The sequence below is a fragment of the Leptopilina heterotoma genome, unplaced genomic scaffold (assembly GCF_015476425.1).
Source record: "Leptopilina heterotoma isolate Lh14 unplaced genomic scaffold, ASM1547642v1 Lhet_128, whole genome shotgun sequence".
Classification (NCBI taxonomy): Eukaryota; Metazoa; Arthropoda; class Insecta; order Hymenoptera; family Figitidae; genus Leptopilina; species Leptopilina heterotoma.
This window is the reverse complement of record NW_025110846.1, coordinates 1571348-1594772: the sequence shown is the minus strand read 5'-3', so window position 1 is coordinate 1594772 and position 23425 is coordinate 1571348. Positions and strand designations below refer to the sequence as shown.

The window sequence follows — 23425 nt, the reverse complement described above, 5'->3', positions numbered from 1 at the left end:
ATAAGAATTTGAATTTTCCCGGAATTATTCACGAAACAATTGTAAAAAATGTGAAATTTGGTAAAAAATAAGAATTTTTTTTTACAAATAAAATAAGAATTTGATTTTTCCCGGAATTATTCACGAAACAATTGTAAAAAATTTGAAAATTTGGTAAAAAATAATAATTTTTTTTTCAAATAATGAAATAAATAAATAATTACATACACGAAATAATTTTTCCATATCTATTGCAAATAAAAATTCAATAGAAAATTATCGTAAAATTTTCGAACTTTGCAATAAACGAAAATTGATTTCTTCTTTAAAATTAAATTTTAATTACAATATAATTTTGCGTGTAACTTCAAAAAAAAAATAAATAAATAAATAATTATAAAAGTTTCTAAATGTAAAATTTAATTTTCCATTTTCATTGCAATCCGTAGTTTATAAAAATACTTTTAATGAAAAATATTTCGCTCCTTTTGAACGTATCAAAAAAAATTAATTTTAAAACTTTTAAATGTAAAATTTAATCTTTCAATTTTCATTGCAATCAGTAATTTATGAAAATATTTTTAATGAAAAATATTTCATTCCTTTTGAACGTTCAAAACTTGTAATTTAATAGAAAAAAAAATGAAATCGTAGTCAATTTTATTTTAATTGTATTCATTTTCAAGGTGCCAATTTTAGGAACAAAAATTGTTAGAGAAAAAAATATAAATTTAATATAGAAAAAATTTAAATAAGTGTAAATATAAATATAAACATATAAATAAAAATATAAATCATTTATAATAATTAATAATTCTAATTTGATTCAGAAAAATAATTTACTTGCTGCAAATAATTAAATAATTTTTTTTATTTAACTTTTTTTCATTTAATTATTGAACACATCATTTATTATTATTATTATTATTATTATTAATAAAATTGTAATTATATTTGTTTTTAAACAACAAGGGCGGAAATTAAGAATAGTGAAATAAATAATATGGAATTCAAGAAAAAATAGAGCAATAAAATAATGAGTCACTTTCGTAACATTTAATCAAGTAAAAGTACCGATAAAAAAAGAAATTTACAAGATTATGCTCCTTTGATTTGAGAGTATATTTGGCGAACAAAAACTATATTGTACATCAAAATATCTATTGATTCGAATTCTATTATACTCTCTGAATTGAGATATTATTCAATGAAATATTGTTTCCACAGTTTCTGGTTATGAAGCAAGTTATAGATCGTATATATTTAATTCTCCAACCAATTTGATTGCATATAGTATACAATATGAGAGTTGTAAACCCGAAACAATAACCGATGAACCAAATTCTCTATAATAAACATCGAACTATTACTATTTTTATAGTACAATTTTTTATACCATTTTCATTGCACATTTTTTTTAATTGAAAAAACATTTTTTTCATTAAAAAAATATCAAGCAAATTTTTTTTTAATTTAAAAAAAAATTTTTTTGTTTTAAATTTAAAAAAAGCAATTTTTAAATTGGTTCGTAAAAATAATAATATATTATGGAAAAATTGCATTGCATTGTACAAGTTTGGAAAATTGGGAAAATTTCTTCTTTTGGAAATTTACTGGACCGATTTTTCAGTAGAACTAAATTAATTAACTTCACAAGTCAATTAGGAAAAGAACAAAAAGAGAGTGAGAGGAAAAGCCCGCATTTCAAATACCCTGAAAAACTTTTTTATCATTCTTTCAATGTAGGCATATACAAACAATTATAACTTTTTAAATACTCTATTTTCCCTCTGAGTGCGCATCTCTTCAAATAGTTTTCTTTCTCTTTTGTATTCGTCATTAAGCTATTTGCCGCAATTTGGTCAACTTAAAATATTAATTGGAAATTTAAATTAATTATAATTGAAATAATTTATTTATTTTGTGTATTTTATGAATTAAAATATTAAAATATTTTTTGAATTATAATTCAATCTATAAATTTTGAATTAGTAAAAATCTTTACTAATTAGAATTAGTGACTAATTAATTAGAATTAGTTTTTGTTTTTGAATTAGTAAGTTTTACTAATAAATAGTAATTTCTACTAATTTATTAGTAAAATTTACTAATTCTAACTTTTTCTCTTACTTTTTCTTAGTTTTTGTTTTTGAATTTAGTAAATTTTGCTAATAAATAGTGATTTCAACTAATTTACTACTAAAATTCACAAATTCAAAGGTAAAATAATAATTAAAATATTTTAATTTTAATTTTTTTTTATTTTGTTAAATACTTTAGAGAAAAAATTAAGCTACTTTTAGTAAATTAGCAAAGCTTAAAAGCTTTGCTAATTTATTAAAGTTAGCTTAATTTTGTTCCTAAAGTTAATTCAGTTAAGACTTTCCCTATTTCAGAGAAATTAAAAAGAAAAAAAGTAAATTGAAAAACAAATAAAAAATAAAATTTGAAAATAAACTTAAAAATAGATTTAAAAAATAACTAAAAACTAAAATAAAAAGAAGTAAATAAATAATATAAATTTGAATTTCTAATATTATTACCTACTCAATCGATTTTCTAAAATTGAGAAACTATATTCTAATCTAATTAATTTCTATGGAAAAAATAATCTTTAGTTATTTAAATGTTTATATAAGATTATTTTTAATTTTGTTATTTTTTTGTTATTTTTTTATATATTTTGATTATATTTCTTTTAGTATATAATTTTGTTAATAATAAATATTATGTCAATGTTGGGGATTATTAATTTTCAGCTTGAAAAGGGAATTAACATACATTTGCTGTTACTGATCGTAAATGTTGGAAATGTTATTTGTGGTAAGGCATTAATGGTTCATTGCAACAGTTTTCATTGCATCTAAATTAAGCTTAAGCCCGGTATAATTTACCAATTTACATATTTCTTGCGAAAATTTTATAATCCTTCAAAACTGAAATTTAATTCACTAAATACATTGTATAAACTTTGGAGGTCAATTATTTCTTCTATCAAGATTTACGATTATTACACTATTCATATTTCATTTTTAATTTTTATTTTAAAAACAATTTAATTTTTTACTTTATTATTAATTCTATTTTTTTACTTTATTTCCAATTTTATTTTTTTACTTTATTTTAAATTTAATTTTTTAACTTTATTTTCAACTTTATTTTCAGTTTTCTTTGTAATATTTATTTATTTGTGTATTTATTTTTTTATTTACTTTTATAATTTTTTTTAATTTTTTCATATATTTATTAATTTATTTGTTTATTTAATATCGGTCATAATTTCCTAATTTTATGTCTTACTTTTTTTTTGCGCAATTTTACTTTAAACTTTATTTGAAAATTTCTCAGGAGCAGCAGTAAAAAGGAAAATATTACGGGAAGCAATAAATTAAAAATTTTGTTTAATTAATTATTGTTGATTGTCGAGATAATTTTCTTCTGTGAACTGAAAATAAAAGACGAATATATTGAAGAGTTGGTAGAAGCCAACATAGTTGGAAATTTATGAACGAAGTTAAACGGATATACGTCAATTTTCCTTTCATCTATATATCTATTCCTCGGAACAACTATTTTCACAAGCTATTCAACGGATTTTAACGAGAATTTCATCCGTTTTGAATTACGCGTTTAATCAAATTCCTTTTTTTTTATTACCAAAAAAAAAAATTAATTTATTTTTTTTTATAATTTTTTTTTTTTTTGAATCCATTAGTCTCTTGCATTTTCCAGAATCTTTACCTATTTTTTAAAAATTAAAATGGTATTTTAAATTATTGAATTAAAAAAAATAATTGGAAAATTATTAATATAAATAAATAATTTTTATAAAACAAATATTAATAACAGTAAATTAAAATAGCTTGAATCAAATAAATTTTTTTTTTTTGTACAAAAGAAAAAACTTCGCAACTGGAGATAAACAATTTTTAAATTATACCTAGTAAATCAGTGAATTATTTTAACTTTAATTAACTTAAATTAAAATTTAATTATTTAAAAAAAAATTTCCCACTAAAAAATTTAATATATGAATTTTATACTTATTAATTATTACGGTTTAACGCTAATTAGATTCAATTCAATATGGCAGTGCTTCATCATTCAATTACTATTAATATCAGATATCCTGAAACTTCAATTTCACATGCAATATTCAATAATCAGATGCTTTTAACATTTCAATACAAAGAAACATATGAACATTACATATTTTGTAATAAACATTATTTAAGGTTCAAAACATTGAGAAAAATATTAAAATATTCTATACGAAAATATTTTCAAAATATTATGTAAAAAAATCTTTAAAATATTATTCGCTATGTAAATATTATTAATTATTATTCTGTAAATATTAATAACTTTTCCATCAATGTAAATATTTTATTTTTATTTATTTATTTATTATTAATAATAATAATAATAATAATAATAATAATAATAATAATAATTTTGTTAGAAAAATAATTATCTCTTTGGCCTTTTCTAAAATAGAGCTAATTAACATGAATAAATATTTAATATACAGAATAATAAATAAATAATAATATAAAATTAAAAAATATTTTTAATTTTTAATTTAAAATTATAATAATAACAATAATAATAATAATAATAATAATAATAATAATAATAATAATAATAATAATAATAATAATAATAATAATAATAATAATAATAATAATAATAATAATAATAATAATAATAATAATAATAATAATAGTAACACTGATAATAATAATTTAGTACTAATTACAAATTATTTTTTTATTATTTATTTTTATGTCACTTGCCCAGTTTACCTATGTAAATAAATAAATAAATTATTAGACAAAAATATATTTTTTATTAATTAGAAAATATTTTGCAATTAGAAAAATCTTCTTGCACAATTTTTTTCAATATAATATTTAAACTATTTATTATAATTTTTATAAAAAAAACTATATTTATTTTATAAAAACTTTACTTATACTAAATAAATAAATAAAAACAAAAATCACATTTATTTATTAAAGTGTTTGTAATTTTATAATGAAATGCTCCAGTTAATCTGATTTACTGCGATTAAAATGCATATATATATATATATGTATGTATGTGTAAAACATTTGTAAACAAAACTATAGACGAATATTAATATAAAAAAAACTTTCTATATAGTTAAGAAGAAACTTGTTTTTCTTTTTACAAGTTTTTTGATAATGTGAGTCAAGGATTTTAATACAAGACTATAATTAGTCCATCTTTAAAAATAAAGAGATGCAATAATTGTTGAATTTTATAAAAAAAAAATGAAATAAAAATAGTTGACGTCTAAATTTGATTATTTTGAGGAATTTCAGACCAAGTTCAATAAAAAGATGTTTTCATTTAAATGTCAAACTAGTGACATTTACATTTAGGCCACTTAACGCCGAACGAAATTATAATCCGTCTATTTTGAAAGCATATTTTCTCAAAATTTTTGACTATTCGTAATAAATAAATAAAATATATAACAAAATAATACAAATAATTGATGTAATTATTATTCATCATTATATCGAAATTTAGTTTAAAAGTATAATTTAATTTAATTAATAAATTGATTTTATTTGTAAAAATTTCTATAAATAAAATTTGAATTTATTTGTTGTTGCTGTTGCAGTTATGTGAACAAATAAAAAGAATAATTTTTTTATGCCCTCTCCTTAAAAAACGGTTGTTTTCTCATTTTTTTTTTTTCATTTTTATTTGCAATAATAATTTTCCAATGAAATTCCAGTTTTACAGAAGAATATTATATTCCAAACAGCTCACAATTGTGAGGTATTTTCAATAATAATAATTGAGTGCATTCCGAGATCCTAGAGTACGTGCTAGTTTTATGAAATATATATATATCGTAATGAGAAAAAATTTCTAGAGTCGCAAGCTTCAATAGAAAAAGATCATCTTTCTCGATCACTGCGCATACAAATCCTAAAAAATCCTTTCAAATTTTTATATGTATAATGTATACAATTTATATTTTCCTTTAATGGAAAAATATTTTCACACACGCAGAAACATGAGAAATTTAAAGGGAAAAGAAATATATGAGTACAAAAAAAAGTATAGAAAAAAGAATTGAAAAAAAAAGATTAAAAAGCATAGAAAAAGTGTAGAAAAAAGTGTAGAAAAAAGTAAAGAAAAAAATATAGAAAAACTATACACGAAAAATAATAAATAAACGCAGTAAATTTTTCTCTAAATACTAAAGTTCAGATAAAAATAAAAAAATTATTGCAAATCGAAAAATATTAATTTAAACAAAAGTATTTTTGTACGAAAAGACAAGTCCCGTATATGATGAATAAATAAATAAGTACACTGAGAGAAAATTTTATTTTTAAATAAATATTTATAATATTTATTTATTTAATAAATAATAAATAAAATAAACAATATTATTATTTGTTTCATTATTTAAAATTTAATTATTTTAATTAAACAATTAAATAATGACGGTTCAACTATAACAACATTATAAATATTTATTATGAATAAAGAAATAAATTTAAACTATTGTTATAAATATTTATAAATAAATATTTATTTTTAAATAAATAAAATTACTTGTCTGTTATATCTCAACTATAAATATTTCTTTGTAATAAATAATTTTTATTTAAAACAATAAATTAAATGGTATACGCTCCAAATACTGAAATTATTGGTTCAAATAAAATTTATTTGATTCAAGTAAATATTTATTTGATAATAAACGAGTAATAATTTGAATTACATAATTTTAAATTAAATTGAATTAAATTTGAATGAAATTAAATAAAATTTTAATTTAAATTAAATTTAAATTACTTTTAATTAAATAATTAAATTTCCATAGTGTAAGTAAGTAAATAAATAGATAAATAAATCGAAATAAAGCACAATAAATTTAATCGAAATAAAAAAAAAACGATTGCAAAATTAATTGAAACTGTAAATAATTAAAATAACGAAATAAAAAAAAAATTAATTTGAAAAATAATTAAAAGAAGAAAATAAGACAAAAAATGTAATTGCACTTCTACTAATTTAGTGTAAGTAATTAATTTTTCTTCCATCGATTAAAAAACTATAATTTTTCTCAACATTTTTCAATTTCATTTTATATCAGAATTAAGTTACTTAAGTCTGTAATCCAACTTTTAAGACGTTTTCTACGTTAACACTCGTAAAGTCTTTTAAATTGCCCTTCTGCTACAACAGTAGTTTACTATATTTGTTCATCTTAACAAGATTCTTCGCTCCATTTTCCTTATTTTCTAATTGCCTCCAACTATATACATATATATATATATTCAATTTCTGCATATAAATATTGAAAGTAATTTCCAACTCTAATTTATTTTTTTTTACTTCATAAAATATACAGTAAATAACAATTTTCAATTTAATTTTTTTTACGAATATCCTTTTTTTCTAGAAATAAAAGTTTTGGAGACAGGTTTTCTTATTAGATTCTTGAATAATTTTTTTAATTATTCAGTTTAATTATTAAATTTTATATTTAATTATTTACTTGTTTAATTATTTGTTTATTTGAATTATTATTTATACTAAATTACTTAATTTAATTACTCAATTTAATTACTTAATTCAACTATTTAAGGGCATTTGAACCTTGATGACGTTTCAGTTTGTGCAAAGCATGTGTGACGTTATCAAGTTTCAAATGCCCTTAATTTAAGCATCTAATTTAATTATTTAATTTATTTTTCTATTTCTATTTTTATTTTAATTTTTTATTAATCTAATTAAATATATAATTATAAATGATAAATGTATATGTATTTAATTTTTTATATTCCCATCGCACGAGAAAGAAGTATTTTAATTATATATTTTGTTGTAAAAAAATTCTTAGAGCTTTTTTTAGCATTTAGATAATTGAGAGTCATTAATCTTTACCGAGAGAGTTATTTTATGCCATAAACACCCCAAAGAAAATTAATTAAAATGACTCAGGGTTTTCTTTCCCCTTTTAGTTAAATTACAACTAAAATCTTTTATTAGTTAAAAATAAAATATTTTTTACAATTTTTCACTAAAGTTAAAATTTTTTTATTATTTTTTACACATTTTCCCCGTTTTCTTTTGTAAAAAAATAAACATTATACTAGGAAAACAATAGATAATAATAACATTTAATTATTATTTACAATAATAATAATAATAAAAAAATAGTATAACAATAATGATAATAATAAGTATAAAAATAGAGTAACAAGAATAAAAAAATAATATTAATTTAGTAATATTAATTTAATAATAATAATAATAATATTAATAATGTCTGTAATATTTTCTATTTTATATGCATGTAAATATTTTGTTATTTACTTGAATTAAATTCTACACGATATCTTTCGAGGTTTATACTTGCATAATAATTAATATAGTTACTTGTTGAATTTTGGACAAATTTTAAAGCAACATGTTTACACATATTGTTTACATATACACGCTAATTAATAAAAAAAATATGAAAATGAATACGAAAAAAAATAAAAAATTTCCTTTATACATTTTTACCTGCATAAAAATAAATTTGATAATTACCATTAATAGATTTTATACAAAAATATTTTGCGAAATTAAAATTAAAATAAATTTAATATTTGCTAGATTTTATAAATAAAAAATAATATTTTGCAAAATTAAAATAAATAAATTAATAAAATTAATATAAATAAATAAAAAGTTTTCTCCACGAGAAAGAAATTTTTAACAATAACTTTCTTTTTTTAAAAATCTTGAAATAAAATCTGTTTCTTCATTCCGGTAATTAAAAAAGTGGGACGAAACAATCTAAATTTTGAAATACTCAAATAAAATACTAAAAGTTTTATTTTTAAGAAATATAATAAAATTTGTTTCTCACTACAAAGTAGACTTTTTTTTTACTGCTAAATTTTGTTTCCGCCTCTTGAAGACGTCTAAATTAGAATCAGTGAACAATTATAAATAGACTTATTCTTATTGAGGGTCGAAGAAAGGCCTCTTATTCACTAATATTACAAGAAATATTTTTTCCATACGAAAAAATATATTTTCGAATTTTTATTCCTACTCCAATTAATTACTTTATCAATAACTAAAGTTTAGATGAACATTTTCTTGACGAAAAAGAAAATTACAAATTTTGAAAAATTTCCTAAAAAATAATTTATGAGAGGAAAAAATAATTATTAAAATTACCTTCAAATTCCCTAACTGACCTCTACTAAAGAGTTCAAGCGAATGGATCTTCTCAGGTCAATGTTTTCAAAGCAAAAAACAAACTCACAGGAAAAATATAGAAAAGAAAACAGTTTCTTTCTGACCTAACAAAATCAACTGAGAGAATTATTTTCTTTTTCTGTATTATTTTATTATTTAGTATATCATTTACTATTAAAATAAACGTACATTGATTTTTCTAGGCCAGAAAAAATTTTCTTCTCCACGAGCCGGGTAAAAATTTATATATACAAAAATTTCTACTACGTGAAGCGTCGACGTAGTGTATTTTTGGAGAAGAATAAGAAGAAGATCACGGTCGTGTATTTTATCACGTGCATTATATCAGAGTCAATTTATTGAATTGCAATCGTCGTCACCAAAACGAAGAGTGAGTGAGAGAGAAGAAAAAAAGAAAAAAAAAGTTTTTCCAACTTGTTTCAAACTGTTTGAAACCGAACTCTCCAAACTGACAACAAGAGAAAAGTGAATCTGAGCGCCGCGCGCTTTCCTCGAGATTCAGTCGTTTACTGAGAGGGAAAATAGAGGGAGTTTCCGCGGAAAAGAAAGAGAGAGAAAGACGAGTGCGAGTGGGGGCGGCTTATGTTAAAGCGAGACACACCACACCACACACAGGGGTCATTGCTTGCCAAATCGATCCACCTGTCGAAACAAGGCTGTACAGAGAATTTTTTTTTCTTTTTTAAATTCAAAAATCTTTGGGTAACTAATTTTCTGATTAGGGTTAACTAGACAGTAGTTGGCAACCCTCTGTACAGTGGTCGGCCACCTCTAAATTTTGAATAACTGCAAATCCAAATGAGATAAAAATTTTTTTTTTCCTGCTAAACGTTGGTAGTATTATTGTTAATGACCCTATACATTCCGCGTATTGAAAATTACGAAATGCATTATACAATAATTGCTCAAATGCCAATACGTGTACGCGAAGCAATGGCTGCAGTAGATTTTTCTGATTATAAAAAAATTTCTCAAACGTTAACACTGCTTGACCTTACATTTAGTGATAAAACTAACGTTCAAAAAAAACATCAGACGAATCAGAATAATCAAAACACCGCAAATAATTCGCAGACTAATAAAAGTGAAAATAAGTATAATAATCATCAAGTTCAGTTTAGAGATAATCAAAACAGCCGAAAACAAAACTCGCAACAAATAAATACAAGTCGCATTTCTAGTTTACAAAATTCGCATCTTGATACAATCAATCGTCGAAATGGTGTACAATTGCCAGATATGAGTGTTCTCTACTCCCTCATTTAACTCAAATCACCGTGTATCCTATAATCAACATTTATGCAAGAATAATTTAAACTTATAACTGGCGCGGTGCTATCGGTCCAAGCATCGTGCCAACATCTGTATCAAGACTTTTAGAATTTAGGAAAAACAGTAATTGAAAATGACGTTGATCAAGATAATGAGAATAATGGATCCAAAAATCTGTCACGAATTTTGCTGTGTCCGAGACTTATAGTAAATATTTTTTCAGTTCCGATACGCGCATTGATTGACACGGGCAGCCAAAAAACTGCAATATCGGAAGAATGTTATCATTATTTTTTGTCCCACGGTCAATTTAGCGAATTACCGGTTTCAAATGTTGAACTTTTCACGGCCGTTGGAAAAAAATCTACAGTAATAAAAAAACAAATTTTGCACGAAATCGTTATCGGTAAGGACAAATATCAATCGACTTTTTTAGTAGTACCGAAATTATCAAACGAAATAATTATAGGAAACGATTGGTTATCAAAAAATAAAGTAGTTATCAATTATAAAAATCTGTCTATGACTATAGGGGGGATTATTGTACCTCAAGAACGCGTCCAATTTGATCAATACCCGTCGAATGAATGGAAACGCATTGAATCACAGGGGGATTTTAAATATATACAAATGATAGAAACAAAAGATGACGTCAGTCCTGATAAAGGAAAGATAGATGATTACGATAATAATGACCACTATGATTTGGATGAACGTAATTTATTCGAAAATAAAAAAAAAGAGGAGAGTAATAACATTTATCTAAATAAATCAATTGAATCGAATAAAATAAATGCAATTTTTAAAAATGATTTAGATAAGGGTGAAGTGTTTATCGAGGATAATGACGGTGATTCTTATTGTGATAGTTTAGACGAGAAAAATTGTTATGATGACTCATGCTCGGTGTCGGTGATTTCTTGTGAACAGTCGGTTTTGAATACGAATATTTTCATAGAAAAATTACGTTCTACGATTTCGAGTGTGCCTAATTTATCGAATAATGAAAAAGAACATTTTATCGAAAAAATGTCGAGGTTTGAAAAACTTTTTACGCCAAAAAGTGAAAGTGCATACACGACTCCATATAAATTGAGAATAAAAAATCTTACAACGTATATTTGAAAACATTACCCGGTTCCATTTAAATTACGGGATCCGGTAGGAAAAAAAATAAATAATATGGTTAAAGCTAAAATTATTGAACGGGCCGATGCTGAATATTGTAATCCGTTACGAATCGCGATAAAAAACGATGGGTCAGTCCGGGTTTGTTTAGACGCTAGATATAAATAAATAACATTATCGAAGCAGATCACGAGACACCGCCATTAATTAACGAATTAATGCCAAAATTCTACGGAACGGAATATATGACGGTTGTTGATATGGAAACTGGATACTGGCAGATACCACTTCATGAAGAGAATAGAAAATATACGGCGTTCGTTTACGACTCGAAAATGTATCAATTCTGCCGGTTGCCGTTCGGATTGAAGACGGCCGGGTCAGCATTTATTCGCGCCTTGAATAATGCTTTAGGGGATCAATTCAATGACGTATTATCAATTTACATAGACGATTTTTTAATTGCAACAAAAGGGTCTTTTTACGAACATATTAATAGTTTAGTTGCAATTTTTGAAGTACTACAAAACAAAAATTTTACTCTTAAATTAGATAAATCGCTATTTCTGCAGAAAAAGATAAAATTTTTGGGACACGAACTGACAAGGAAAGGGATTAAACCTCTTTCCGATAAATTGGAAATGATTGCGAAATTTGCAGAACCTAAAAATAAACGCGAATTACAAAAATTTTTGGGAATGTGTACATTTTATAGATTTGAAAAGATGAAATTAGCATTTGTAAATTGTGTCGAATTGAGTCACTTTATTCCAGAAGCTCGATTTAAGTTGCAGACTGATGCTTCGGACGTGGGAGTGAGCGGTGTTTTATATCAGTGTGATGGTGACGGTGATCATAGAGTGGTTTCCTTGGTCAGCAGATGCCTCAATAGCGCGGAGATGAATAACACGACGACAGAGAAGGAGCTGTTAGCGATCGTGTATTCTATCTCCAAACTAAGAGTGTATCTGCTAGGGAAACAATTTGATGTTATCGCCGATCACAAAGGGCTGACATTTTTGCAATCAACTGCCTATCTCAACGCGCGTCTGATTCATTGGAGTCTGCTTTTGCGACAATATGATTTTGTCGTCTCTTACTGCCGGGGGAAGGATAATGTCGTGGCCGATTTTTTTAGCCGAAACCCGAGAGGAAAATTTGAATGTCAAGTCCAGAATCAATTGTCAATCGATGTTTTGGAGATGGGTGTTGAATCTGATGCAAATGTTTATTCATTATGTGAAATCGATTTGGGATTAGATTTGACAAACTCTCTAAGGAATTTGACTAATTTACAACTGGAAGACAAAAATATTAAAATGATTTTGGATCAATATGAAAACAATAACAATCTCGAGTTTTTACAGTAAAAAATAATATTTTATTTCGACACGACAAAATCCTTCAATTGTGGCAAGTAGTTATTCCCAAAATTTTAACTAAACAAATGATAAATTGCGTCCACTCTAAACTGGGTCATCCGGGAGTGTACAAAACTCTAATGTATCTCAAACAATTTTATTATTGGAAAAAAATGGGGCCGGAAGTAAAACAGTTCGTCCTTTCGTGTGACCTTTGTCAGCGAGTAAAGAGTGTAAATATTAAAATGGAGGGAGCGTTTAAGTTGGTTGAATCATCGGAACCAGGTAATCTTGTATGTGTAGATTTTTATGGACCGCTTCCAAGGTCAGTGGGGGGAGGGGGTTCAGTACATTTTTGTGGTTTTAGACGCATTCACAAAATATGTGAAATTATATCCGATAAAAAGAGAGACTACGGAAATCGTTCTGAAAAAGTTATGCGAGGATTACTTTATTGAAATGGGAAAACCGAGGCGTTTATTGGCAGATCACGGTTCCCAATTTACCTCTCAAAAATGGATCAAAAAACTGGACCAATTGGGCATAAAATTTATATTTTCGTCAGTAAGGCACCCACAGGGAAATCCGGTGGAGAGGGTGATGAGGGAGCTGGGGCGTTTATTCAGAACATTATGTTCTGAAAAACACACTCGCTGGTGTAAACATATCGTGGATATCGAATTTTTTTTAAACGTAACGACGCACCACAGTACCGGTTATTCACCTTTTGAGCTTTAATTCGGGGTAAAGCCTTCCGATCCTGTTCAAAAAATTCTGAGTTTTCCGGTAGCGCAGGAGATATCAAGAGATGCGAAAATATTTTTGGCGAGGGAAAAAATAAACCAAAGTTTTAAAAAACGGGGGCGTACTCAAAAGCTGATCTCGAAAGTAATCCTGAAAGAGGGGGATTAAGTTTTATTACAAATACCTAAGATTTCTGACGCGTATAAAAAAGTGACTAGAAAATTTTTCCACATTTATTATGGTCCATATGTCATAACTAAAGATTTTAAAAATAACGCATATGAGTTAGCATTGCCTGAAGAGCCGACGAAAATAATTGGAGTACATAACCGATATCATATAAAAAAATATCGAACCAATTTTGAGGTCTGAAGTATTGATTTTGATCATCACGAATAATCGTTAAAATCGAGTAATTGATATAATATAATTGAAATAATTTATTGTTTGTTATTATTATTGTATTAATTGTAGATTTTCGTCGACAGCGAAGGAAAGTGTATGGTATGAAATCACAACGATTAGAGCTATATGTAAAAAATGTTAATCATGTATTCTGTATGTGAGTGTTCGGCGAAGTATATGTGAAACTCATATTAGGGGTAATAATATTTATGCAATGATTTTGTTATATATTGTGTAAAGGAAAAGGAACCAATTTTTATATGTAATTTTGACGTTTGTGAAACATAGTCATAATTAAGGGAAATAATGTAGCAAATTGGTATAATGAAGGAAATAGAGAAAAGAAAAGTTTTGAGAATGTATGTGTATGGATTTCCGTAAACGGTCGAATCTCCTTTTGGGGACCTACGTCCGAATAAGTAGGGAGAAATAGTGCGAATTATTAGTAGGGACTAATTCGCATTTCGTCGTCTTAATAATTCAGTGACTTGTCGTCTTCTGTTGAATAAGCTGTTTTAGCCAGTTTTCATGTCTCTCGCCGAGAACTTATGAGGTAAAGTTGGTGGTTATAAAGTTGTAATACAAAAGTTCATTACATAAGATTGTTCTTTTCATCAGAGTGGCGAATTGTATTGGAGAATCGTCCCTAATTTTGATGTGCATTGGTAAATGAGAATTATTGAGAAGCCTTCATCTGGATATTTGTGACTGAAGGTAATCCGGATAATATTACTATTTTCTACCCGCACCAGAGCCATCATTGCTGGCAAGGCGAGTAATGACATTTTACCTCATACGCAATCATTGTGGACATCATCGAACTCAGGCTCTATATTCAACAGCATCACCTGGTATTCCACCTCACCGGGCTGCTCATAGACGACGAGCAGTCTTTTTTTTATATGGTCCGTATTTTTACAATTTCATATTATTATTCGTTCCCCTTTTTAAATTTGTAATATACCAAAATTAATGTTGTTTCCAGTGGCTGTATGTTGTGAATGAGTGTGTGTATACATGATATCATATGTGTATTGAGCGATAGATTTTTGTATAAATATTTTTATTTTTGATCTCAGAATTATTGTTAATAAATCGATATCTCTCGTTGTTTGATAATTTTGTGGTTATTACTCATATATTGATTGTTTATCGCATAATTAGTTCTTACATTAACTTATCTAAAAATGTTTAATTATTTCGTGACCATTTGTTATAAAGTTTATGTTTAATATTTCATTTAAATATAACTGTATGGTTACAACATTTGCAATCGAAAAAAATTTTGTTTTTAAAGCTTTTTGAGCCGATGGCCGACTACTGTCTGGTTTACCCTATGAGCAAAAAAAAAAATTTGAAAGGATTTTTTCTTTTCTACATTTAAATCTTCGGGAAATTTTTTTTTTCTTTTCCCTGACCAATTCTATTTTTTTCTGATTTCCAAAAATAATTTTGACTTCTTCCTTGACCCTAAAAAATATTCTGATTCACTATAAAAATTATTTTCTAAATAATTATCTAAAGTATCTTCTAAAATAAAAATTATTAGATACTCAAAAAAATGTTCTATTACATTACAAAATATAAAATATTCTATTACATAATTAAAATTATTCGAAAACATCAATAACTTCATTTTTAAATAAATATTTAATTATTATTTTTCCGTGGGAATAAAAAATTTTCAAAACATTTAAATTCAAAAAACCTTTTTGAAATACAATAACTCATAAGAATATTCTTCTTCAAAATTATGTTCATCATTTTAATTCATTTATTATTTTCTAAAATTTATTAACCAAAATTTTTCTTTAAATCATTTATTTTTAATAATTTTTTAAAAAATTCATTGTTTCAAAGATTTTAATTTGAAACTTCAAATTTTCGAAGAATTTGATTCAAATTGTATTAAAAATAATTCCATTCTTCGAGGAATTCAATTAAAATTGCATTAAAAATAATTGAAATTATGCGATCAGTTTTATTATTAATAAAAATAATTGAATTCCTAAAAAGAATTATTACGAAAAAATTTATAAAAAGTTTGTAAATAACTGAACTCCTGTCAAATTTTTATTACTAGCTCCTCCGACGGCCGCAAGCGGCCGTCTACGGTGCTAGTTTTTATATGTCCATTGTCCAAGTCCATTATTTCATTAATAATAATATTCAAATTTTTTCAGTTAATAATTTGCTTATTTATATTTGAAATGTTGACGTTTTTTTTGACAATGCAAAATAAGATTTATTATAAGTACTTTTTCTTAACAAAAATAAAATTTATATATTCGCGCTCTTTTTAAATAATATACGACTGCAGCGCCACCTTCACATGTACAAACAATTTTAAAAACACCCTTCTATGAGGATTTTACATTCTCATTGCCCATTCTTTACTTCGATACTTTTCGATACATTCGACCTTTCCACTCCATGTCCTTTTTAAGAAAAGAATCTATAAAAATAGTTTAATGTTTTGGTATATAAAATTATATTAAATTTTTTTTTAAGTAATTGAATTTTTTTGGAAAATTTTATTAAAATAGTGTATAAATTGAAAATCATTAAATTGGGGAAAATTTTTGAAAATAATTGAATTTCGGAGAAGAATTTTCTTTGAGAATTTTCAAATTTTCAAATAAAAAATTCAGATTTTCAAAGATTTTAATTCGGAACTTCAAATAATTGGAGAAAAAATTCAATTAAACTTTTTCAAAAAAATTATTTCTACAGAATTGTTAGTTAAAAGTATGAAAAATTCAGATTTTCGAAGATATAAAATTGAAAATTTTTGAAATTGAAAAATGTTTTTAAATTGAAACTGTTTTTGAAAAATTTTTAAAATTCAATTATTTCTAAAAATTCACGCTATAATGCTTAAAATATTTAATTATTATTATCTAAAATTTTAACTGAAATCCATTTTTAAAACTGTTTTTATTAGAAAATTCTACGAGAATTCAATTATTTACATATACAAAAATAAATATTTTTTAAATAATTGAATGTTTCTCTAAAAAATTTAATTCTCAAAGAATTTTATCAACAAACTTTTAAATAATTAAATTCTTTCGACGAAATTTAATAACATTTTAAAGAATAATTACATTTTTTGAGAAGTTTCATTAAAATTGCATTAAAAATAATTGAAATTCTAGGATGATTTTTAAATAAATTTTTATTAGAAAATTCTACGAGAATTCAATTATTTAAATAAAAAAATAAATAATTTATTGGATTTTATTAAAAATTCTTTTTAAATAATTGAAAACTTTGAAAACTTTTATTAAAATAGTAAACAATGAAAATCATTGAATTTTGAAGAATTTTATAATTAACAAAAATAATTGAAATTTTGACAAGAATTTTAAAAAAAATTTTGAAAATAATTGAAATTTTGCTAAGAATTTTATTAAAATTTTTGAAAATAAATGAATTTTGAAGAATTTTATAATTTATAAAAATAATTGAAATTTTGACAAGAATTTAAAAAAAAATTTTGAAAATAATTGAAAGTTTGCTAAGAAATTTAATTAAAATTTTTGAAAATAATTGAATTTCGAAGAAGAATTTTATTATTTATAAAGATAATTGAAATTTTGACAAACATTTTTGAACGTATTTGAATTTTTGCGAAGAATTTTATTACTTTTGAAAATAATTGAATTTCTGCAATCATTTGTAACTATATACTCCAAAATTTAATATTTTTTTTTTACTGTTTTTAACTAAAATTTTTCTATAAATCCATTATTTTTAATAATTAATTAAAAAATTTAACTAATATTTCAGAAGAATTTGAATTATTACAATTTTTCAAAAATCTAATTTTTTAAAATTTCTAATGAAATTCATTCAAAATTGAAGTTTTATAAAATTTTAAATATGTAGTAGAAAAAATTAAAGGTTTTGTATTAGAATTTAGAATTCGTGGTGATTTTATTTTATTTTTTGAGGCAAACCCAGTTTTTTTAATTTAAAAAAAAAAAATTTCAATTGAAAATTAAAAAGTTTAATATTGAAATGTGAATAATAGACTTGGACCAAAAAAAAAAAGTTGTTTACTTAGTAACGACTGAAACAATTTTTTTTTCATGCTTTTATGGAAAAATGAGTAATCTGTAAATTTTTGGGGTTTCTAGACAACTTTTTTTCGACCCTTTTTTTCGAGGGGGGGATTATTCTCGTCTAGATGTAGACGGGAAAGAATAAAGGCTCCCTCGAGGATGTTAAATGATGGCTTCAAATATCGATTTGGCTCTAAAGGTTAGAGGAGCAATTCGTAAAAAAGATAAAGAAGCAAAAACACATAGCTACGCACAGTTTAGATTCCCCCTCTCACATAAACTCGTTTGTCTTGTTCAAAAACCTATATCAGAATTTCAAGACATTTTTTTTTTTTGCTCTATCTGCGTTTATTTTTTATACTTTTCTAACTTTTATGATTCTATAAAAGCTCTTTTCTTCTCTCTTTCTTTTTTTCTTTTGTTTTCTCTTTGTCTCTCTTTCTCTCTCCTCTCTTTTTCTCTATTTTTCTTTCCTTTTGTCTCCCTTTCTCTCCCATCGTTCTAGAAACGTGTTGTTATAGAGACAGTAACACAATCTATAAGATTGTCACTCCACAAAATTTATAGGTATCTTTTTCCTGGGCAATCAACCCTGTGCGTATTTCCGGTTGTTGACCCTAACGATCCGGCGCTAAGGAAACTAGATTGGCTCATAGTTGTATATATACATGTACACAAATTCTATTCACATTTTCCTCCCAAGAAGCTTCCGCAAATAATTCAAGATTAATTATTCCTAATGTATTTCTTTTTCGACGATGAAGAAAACCACTAAAAGTAATGACCAAATTCATTCATTAATCATTAATATCGTCCGATGACAGTGACTGTTTATTTTTTTTAATTATGACCTTTTCAATTTTATGTCCATTATTATTTTTCCTCAATTTTATTCGCTTTTATTTTCCTCAGCAATTTATTTCCTTTCAATTTTATTCAATAATTATATTAATATTAATTTTCATCATTCAAATTGTTGTCGTGTATTATTTTGAGAATATTTTAACTATTTCTATCCTTAGCGGAAGAAAACTATAAATTAAATTTTTTCCTTACTATAAAACTATTCATGTTTTATAATAATTAAAGATGGCCCAGTGATAAAATAATTATTTTATATTATAAGAATATTTTACTTCTTCAAAATTATTTTCATCATTTCAATTCAATTATTATTTTCAAAAACTTTTAACTAAAATTCTACTTTAGATAAATTATTTTTAATAATTTTCGAAAAAGTTATTAGTCAATTTTCCAATCCATTTGTTTACAATATTCAATTTCAGGAAATTTCAATTATTCCTAAATTCTTCAATTAAATGCATATTAGAAAATAAAACCTTCAAATAATACCTATAAAAAAATCAATTACACTTTATCAAAATAATTATTTTGAAAATTCAATTATTTCTAAAAATTGACGCTATATTGGTTTTAATATTCAATTATAATCTAAAATTTTAACTGAAATTCATTTTTAAATCAATTTTTATTAGAAAATGTTTCTCAAAATTGAATTCTCATAAAGAATTTTATCAACAAATTTTTAAGTAATTGAATTCTTTTGTAGAATTTTATTAAAACTTGCATGAAAATAATTACTATTTTCAAGGAATTACAATTAAAATTGTACGAAAAATAATTGAAAATCTGCGATGAGTTTTATTATTAGTAAAAATAATTGAATCCTTTACAAGAATTTTATTACTCTTAAAAATAATAATTGAATTTCTACAATAATTTGTAACTTCTCCAAAATTTGAATTTTTTTCTAGTGTTTTTAACTAAAATTCTTCTATAAATCTATTATTTTTAATAATTTTTGAAAAAGTTCTTTGAGAATTTTCAAATTCATTTGTTTACAATTCAATTTTACAAAATTTCATTGATTATTCAGAAATTCTTCAATTAAATACAAGTTAGAAAATTAAAACTTCAAATTTTTATGCAAAAGTTATTTTTTTGAATTAATTTTCATTAGAAAATTCCACGAGAATTCAAATATTTAAATACGAAAATAATTTCTTGAATAATTGAATCTTCCTTAAAATTCAATTTTCAAAAAGAATTTTACCAACGAATTTTTAAATAATAGAATTCTTTTGACGAATTTTAATAAAATTCTTAAGAATAATTAAATTTTTCAAGGAATTTGATTAAAATTGCATTAAAAATCATTGAAATCCTGGGATTATTATTAAATCAAATTTTGTTAGAAAATTCTACGAGAATTCAATTATTTACCGAAAAAAATGGCTCGGTGAAACTAGCGACCCGCCGGCCGCCAGCCATCAGAAGAATCCATAGGCGCCGACACACATATAGTAGCGCGGTGGCCCAATACGGTTCAATCAACGCAAAAACAACGTACGCTAGCTAATACAGTTTATAGAAAAAAATTGCAATAGTCACATTTTATTAAAGAGCAATAATCCCCCTTTAATTTGTGACCAAGAAATAAAAATTTGGTCTAAAATTGTTCGAGTTATGAATTTTTTTTCGATTTTTTCTCCAATTTTCGTTTTTCTGATACGGGCGGGTGGGAACGTTGTCTATCATAAATATATTTAAAAAATTTTCAATTGTCACATTTTAAGGAGCAATAATCACCCTTTACTCAAAAAAACGAAAATTGGAAAAAAAATAAAAAAAAAATTCATAACTCGAACAATTTTAGACCAAATGTTTATTTCTTGGTCGCAAATTAAAAAGGGATTAATGCTTCTTTTCATTGGACCAATAGGAATTTTTTAAAAAAATTTTTGATAGCCAGCATCCCCACCCGCCCGTATCAGAAAAACGAAAATTGGAAAAAAAATCGGAAAAAAATTCATAACTCGAACAATTTTAGACCAAATGTTTATTTCTTGGTCGCAAATTAAAGAGGGATTAATGTTTTTTTTCATTGGACCAATAGGAATTTTCTAAAACAATTTTTGATAGCCAGCATCCCCACCCGCCCGTATCAGAAAAACGAAAATTGGAAAAAAAATCGGAAAAAAATTCATAACTCGAACAATTTTAGACCAAATGTTTATTTCTTGGTCGCAAATTAAAGAGGGATTAATGTTTTTTTTCATTGGACCAATAGGAATTTTCTAAAACAATTTTTGATAGCCAGCATCCCCACCCGCCCGTATCAGAAAAACGAAAATTGGAAAAAAAATCGGAAAAAAATTCATAACTCGAACAATTTTAGATCAAATGTTTATTTCTTAGTCGCAAATTAAAAAGGGATTAATGTTTTTTTTCATTGGACCAATAGGAATTTTCTAAAACAATTTTTGATAGCCAGCGTCCCCACCCGCCCGTATCAGAAAAACGAAAATTTGGAAAAAAAGTTCAAAAAAAATTCATAACTCGAACAATTTTAGACCAAATGTTTATTTCATGGTCGCAAATTAAAAAGGGATTAATGCTTCTTTTCATTGAACCAATAGGAATTTTCTAAAACAATTTTTGATAGCCAGCGTTCTGATGGCTGGCGGCCGGCGGGTCGCTATTTTCACCGAGCCGAAAAAAATTAATAATTGATTGAGTAATCGAATGTTTCTTAAAATTGGATTCTTGTAAAGAATTTTATCAACAAATTTATAAATAATTTAATTCTTTCGACGAATTTTTATAAATTTTCTAAAAATAATTGCATTTTAAAAGAATTTTCTTAGTTATGAAAATAAGGGAATTATTGAGAAGTAATTTATTAAAATTTGATTAAATAGAAATTTTATTGAAATAGTAGACTATAAAAATTATTAACTGTTGCCAAGAATTTTATCAACATTTTTGAAAATTATTGAAATTTTGCGATTAGTTTTATTATTTATGAAAATATTAGAATATTTGTAAAAAAATTTTATTATTTATGAAAATAATAGAATTATTTCGAAGAAATTTATAAAAATTTGATAAATAATTGAATTTCTAGGAAATTCTTATTATTTATGAAAACAATTAAATTTTCTGCATAGAATTTTATTAAACAATTTTTTAAATAATTGAATTTTTTGGAAAATTTTATTAAAATAGTAGATATAATAAAAGTAATTGAATTTTTGACAAGTATTTTATCAACAAATTTTCAAATAATTAAATTCTTTAGACGAATTTTAATAAAATTTTTAAGAATAATTATATTTTTCGAGTAATTAGATTAAAATTCAATTGAAAATAATTGAAATTCTGCAATGAGTTTTATTATTTATGAAAATAATTGAATTCCAAAAAGAATTTGATTATTTATGAAAACAATTGAATCTTTGTAAAAAATATTATTATTTATGAAAATAATTGAAATTTTGCGATGAGTTTTATTGTTTATGAAAATAATTGAATTCCTGAAAAGAATTTTATTATTTATAAAAATAATTGAATTCCTGTGAAATTTTTATTATTTATTAAAAATTAAAAAAAAGTTAAAGGTTTGCATAGAATTTTATGAAATTTTTTTTGAATATAATTAAATTCTTTTGGAAACTTTTATTAAAATTGATATTGAAAACCGTTGAATTGAGGAAAATTTTTGAAAGCAATTGAATTTTTGCCAAGAATTTGATTAAATTTTTTGAAAATAATTGAATTTCGAAGAAGAATTTTATTAAAATTTTTGAAAATAATTGAATTTTGAAGAAGAATTTTATTATTTATATAGATAATTGAAATTTTAACAAAAATTGTTGAACATATAATTGAATTTCTGCGAAGAATTTTATTACTTTGGAAAATAATTAAATTTTTCTGCAATCTGTAATTTTTCTAAAATTTTTCAAATTGTATCGAACAATTTAGTTTAGAATAAATTTTAAAACTATAATTATTATCACAAAATTGCAAAAACGTACTTTACTTACCAAAAGTTTCGCATCACAATTTCATCTTTGGGTTTGTTTTGTTTTTTTAATCCTTACAGTGAGTTATTTTGCTTCCTCGGGAGTAAACTTTGTATTTCCATTTCCGTTTCATTCTAAAAAGTATGAAAAACTAAGAAAGTGATACCTTCTATTTCTATAATAAATAAATAAATAACGAGAAAATAAAAACATCTTGACAGTTTGAAACTTAAAATGAAAAACTAACCTATCGCAACCGGCAGCATTTAAATTCATTAAAGTGCCTCACCCTGACATCTGGCGGTCAAAGTAAGAAGCACGTGGCGACTTCCATCTCGAATGGTAAACACAAATGTTTCTCGTAATT

The 23425-nt window shown here is 24.1% G+C and overlaps 1 protein-coding gene across 5 annotated transcripts in view; it reads right to left on the bottom strand.

The window, feature by feature from the left end:
• Positions 1-23265, bottom strand: part of LOC122512836 (transmembrane protein 114) — a 49929-nt gene extending 26664 nt beyond the window's left edge. The window contains exons 1-2 of one of the 5 annotated variants that reach the window (XM_043628919.1): positions 9421-9748; positions 9211-9335 (exon numbers count right to left, since the gene is read on the bottom strand). The gene's annotated coding sequence lies outside the window, so the exon portion shown is untranslated. Of the gene's footprint in view, positions 1-9210; positions 9749-23079 lie in introns of those variants that run through there. The other 4 variants (XM_043628920.1, XM_043628918.1, XM_043628922.1 and 1 more) reach the window with 4 other exon arrangements.
• Positions 23266-23425: the final 160 nt, after the last annotated feature.